Below are 4920 nucleotides of genomic sequence, written 5' to 3' on the forward strand. Positions count from 1 at the left end.
CCCTCGCGCCCGGGGGTCGCCCCTGGGTATCCCGGGATGTCCTCTCGCAGGCGGCAGCGCCCACCTCCCGCAGGGGCGGGAAGGGCTCCCGGCTCCCCGGAGGCTGCTCCCGCCGCCGTCCAGAGGCGAGAGGCGAAGTGAGCCGGCTCCGCGGCGGCGAGGAGCCGGCTGCGGGAGGCGGGGGCGGGCCCTCCCTCGCCGTCCTCCTCCTCGCCCGCCGGCTCCGCGCGCTCTCCTCGCTCGGCGCGCACTCCTCTGCCCGCCCGCGCTCGCACCTCCGGGGCTGGCTGGGGCTGGGATTCCCCGGCGCCCCGCCCTGGACCTCGGGCTCCCCGCCTCGTGACGCCGAGCGCTCTCGCCCGCAGTGGCCGGGAGGGGTCCACGGGGCGGGGATGCGAAGAGCCGAGAGCCGGGGATGGAAGGGAGCCGAGCCCCTCGGCACCCAGCCTGCTGCCCCCTCATCCCCTATCTGCCATCCGGATAAAGGGCAAGACACCCCCCCCCCCAACACACACACATAAACAGGGTTCCTTTAAACAGTCCCCGAAGGGAGGGATGCAGAGGTGAAGATCAGAGTGCGAGCTTTGAAGTAGGGAGCAGACGGTGTTTGGATGAACCTTTGCCAGAAACTGTGCAGAACCCAGGTCTGCTTCTGAGACCGCCCCAAAGGATTTTTTGAAACGAGCAACCCAGCTGCTGCCTTTCCAGCCGACTTTGCGCTTCCTCTCCCCGCGTGGGGCGACCCACGTGCCGCGCGCTCCGAAGGCGGTCGCGCACCCAGCCTCTCCCCAACACCCCGCATGATGCCACCGGCCGGTGGAACTGCCCCGGCCCCCGCTTTCCCAGCCTCGGGTTCCAAGAAGGCGGGATGGGCTGCGCGCCTGGGTCCTCTCATGATGTCTCCCTTGGAGTAGGGTGGAAGTCTGGAGAGAATCGCCTTTTCACTGGCAAAGGCAGAATTTCTCTTTGCCTTGGTTGGTCGGCATCCTCCTATTCGTGATATTTCGATGTACCCTCCCCGCCCCCGGTGCACCCCCATCCGGCTTCAGCACCGGCCCTCGAAGCGCAGAGACTACCCCGCGCAAAGCTCTATGCCCAGGGAATGGGGTTCCACTTGGCAGGAATATTGTTTTAAAGCTCAAATCACATGACATCTGACACCTGCAGCCCCGCCCGCAAGAGGCGAGAAAAGGTAAGTTGTGTATGTAAGGCAAACTATGTTGGATGCAAAGCAGACACTGGAAAGATAAAATACATATATGGAAAAAACATATCTATAAGGGTGTGGGGGAGTGGGATGCAGTCATGTGACCATCGACTAACCAGGCTTATTACTGGGGAAGGGTTTTCTTTCCCCTCCACTTTTCATAATTTTGCAGGACTGTCCCGTGCCCGCTAGAGGTCACCATAAAGAGTCGTTTATTCTGCTTCTAGTGTAGAAGCCTAGTTGAAAAGACAGCCGCCTGAAAATTGAAGTGCTATCTCTGACAAAGTCACTCTGGGTGGTTCTTAAAGAATGAAATCTCTAAGCTGTTTATCCCTAGACTTGGATAATTTATTTTAAAAGCACTTAATGTGATTTTAAGCTCAAAAACAAGAGTTGTTTATCTGTTAAGTAGCTACTAAACAAGAAAAACATCCTGAAGGAAGTGAATTCAATGAAGGAGGTGCTGGCCATGAGTTGGCAGAAAGAAAGAGCTAAGGCTTCCAAGTGGCAGATCTCAGTCGAGGAGGATTAACGCTGTGAAGAAAGCTAATGCATTCTCCTGGCTGAAACAATGGGGCGGTCCCTGGCAGTATGTAGATTTCATCCTTTAAGCAGTGGGATCCCTGGAGCTTTAATGACAGAAATAGCTCAACGAAAGCCATAGTTTAGGAAGATGCTTTGCCCTATGGGTTAATCCGAGGAAAAGGCTCTTTCAGTAAGCCAGGAATAGAACCCCCACCCCCACCCCGCATATCTGCAAAGAAGAAAGGCAGTTATGAAAAACCCAGACCAGATACCCAGCAGGTCATGGTGATGGATATGTCCTAGGGACACATGGGTGGAAAAAAGGTTGCAGGTGTGGGCCAGTGATGAGCCTTGCTTTACACCAGGAAGATCCCAATTCATCAGGAAGTTGTTAAAAATATTTTCTAAAAGCATCACAAGCAACAGAAGACAGAGGAACCATTGTGTTGGTTAGTTGCTTGAACATAACTGTATTTACTTCCTGTGTTCTCTATTCAAAATCCCTTTGCAGTCTGTTGTTTGAAGCAGTTGGAGAAATATCGCCTTTTAAATTAAATTTGAGCTTAGAAAACAAATTAATTTGGTGACAATGCAGTTTGTGCCTCCTAAATATAGATTCATAAAATTTCTTGGAGAGATGGGTTTAAGTCATTTCATTTGTTTCAAACATAATAGTCTTAGTTGATTGTACTATCACTAACCACTACAGCAGCACCCAAATCATTCTTAAACAAAGAATACAGAAAGATGCAGAAATGATTGGCTCAGCTCAAGATAATCTAGTTTAGAGAGCATTCTTAGAAACAATCCTATTTCAGAGCCGGGTGTGGTGGTGCATGCCTTTAATCCCAGCACTCGGGAGGCAGAGGCAGGCGGATCTCTGTGAGTTCAAGGCCAGCCTGGTCTACATAGTGAGTTCCAGGCCAGCTGGGGCTACTGGGAGAACCTGTTTCAAAAAAGACCAAAAAAAAAAAGCCTATTTCATTGTACTTTGAGAAGAGGATTATGTTGCGAATTATTACCTCTGAATTCTCTTCTGGGTTTAGGATAATACCTAAGGTCTTCATATGTAAATCTCTAGCATACATTACAGTTTAAAAGCATCAGGGAAGATGTGAGTTTCAAAGAAGCTGGAAGTTTTCCACTCTCAGTTTATCAACACATTTTAGGACAAATGTAACCAAAACTTACTCAAGATTCTCCAGCAACAGCAGCATGGCAGGAAGCAGGCTGAAGCCAGGTCATCCAGTTTCTAGCTCCAGCCACTCCACCTTTAGTATTTATGGTGCCATCACACCTTCTACCCCATCTAACCCACTCTTTCCTACCTTGGTGAGTCTGTAAAATGCCACTCACTGTACAGTGCTCCCTTCTGACCATTTTCACCAAGGCATTCCCTGGTTCAAACAGTAAAAGGAAAGCTAGGAGTAGTGGTACATCCTTGTAATCTCAGTACTTGGGAGGAGAATCTCGAATTCAAAGACGGTCTTGCTATATAGTGAGTTTGAGTTGGAGGTCAGCCTTGTCTTTGAGACCCTGTCTTGACTCCCCCTCCAAAAAAAAGAAACCTAGCTGGAGATATAGCTCAGTTGGCAGAGTACTGGAATGTAGGAAGCCCTGGGCTTGACCCCTAGCACCACATAAACTGGGCTTGGTGGTACATGCCTGGCATCCCATCATTCAAAAGTTCAAATTGTCAATGTTTGCTGCTGGACCCTCCCTCCATTCAAAGCTGCTGTACAACTTATTTACTGAGTGACATAGAACAAGTTCCTTAGCCTTCTGAGCCTGTTTTTCAATCATAAAATGAAGACAATGATACATTAAAAGATGATATGACGGGACTGGAGAAATGACTCAGTGATTAAGGGCATGTACTGCTCTTGTAGAGGATTCCAGTTTGGTTCCAGCACCCATGTCAAATGGTTTACAACCACCCATAATTTCAGCTTCAGGTGATCAACATGGCATTACTAAGCCACATTACCGTGATGCTTAAAAAAGAAATAGTGGGGCGTGGTGGTGCACTCCTTTAATCCCAGCACCTGGGAGGCAGAGGCAGGCGGATGTCTGTGAGTTCAAGGCCAGCCTGGTCTACATAGTGAGTTCCAGGAGAGCTGAGGCTACAGGGAGACCCTGTCTCAAAAAAAAAAAAAAAGAAAGAAAAGAAACAGCCTGACTTTTAGCATTTATTTTAAGGCCAAGAATGGACATGAAATACCGAGCACCAGTTCCTTTAGATGACTCTCAGAACTGTGCTCCCTAGCCAGGGCCTTGCTTATTTTTTTTTATTGAAACAGTATCTCCAGCATGAAATCAGGGAGTAGAAGTCGGAATATGCCCTTATCCTATCAGAAAATCTTACTCTTTGTTCCCTAGACCTAGAATATCAGACACACAATTACAAACAGAATTCTCAATTTTTCTCATTGCTTCCAATGAGAAAATCATGCTGCTTTCAGGACTTTCATGTTAATAATGCATATCACTGTCTTGGGTGGAGGGCAAGGTGGGATCCTGAAAGATTAAGGTCAGGTGTCCCCATCACAACAAGAGTACATGGCTCAGTGAGCTTGTTTACATTATAAACAGTAACTTTGGGGTTGCAAGGTTAGGTAAAAGTCTTTAGTCCAGATTATACCCATATTGTAAAAGTCATTCCTACAGGATCCAATGCCGCTACCCTCTACCCACACACATACACACAACTAAAAATGAAATAAATCTTTTAAAAAGAACATAATGCCAGACACGCATATGGTATGCAGGCAAAAACATTTATACTAAATAAATAAATTAAGTGTAAAAAGTAATGGTAATAGCTGGGTGTGGTGGCGCACGCCTTTAGTCCCAGCACTCGGGAGGCAGAGGCAGGTGGATCTCGGAGTTCAAGGCCAGCCTGGTCTACATAGTGAGTTCCTGGCCACTAGGGCTACAGAGAGACCCTGTCTCAAAAAGACAGAAAAAAAAAAAAAAGTAATGGAAATTGGCCAGGCTTGGATCGATGCCTCTGATCAAACACTTGGGAGGTGGAGGCAGGAAAATCAGGAATTAAAGGTCATCCTCAGCTACATAGTGAGTTTGAAGCCAGCCTAGGCTATGTGAGACTCTGTCTCAAAAAACAAAACAAAGCAAGCAAACAAACAATCAAAAAAAAAGGGGGGATAATGAGTATTATATGAGATCGA

Source organism: Nannospalax galili, unplaced genomic scaffold (assembly GCF_000622305.1).
Source record: "Nannospalax galili isolate Female #2095 unplaced genomic scaffold, S.galili_v1.0 scaffold257, whole genome shotgun sequence".
In the NCBI taxonomy this organism is placed as follows: domain Eukaryota; kingdom Metazoa; phylum Chordata; class Mammalia; order Rodentia; family Spalacidae; genus Nannospalax; species Nannospalax galili.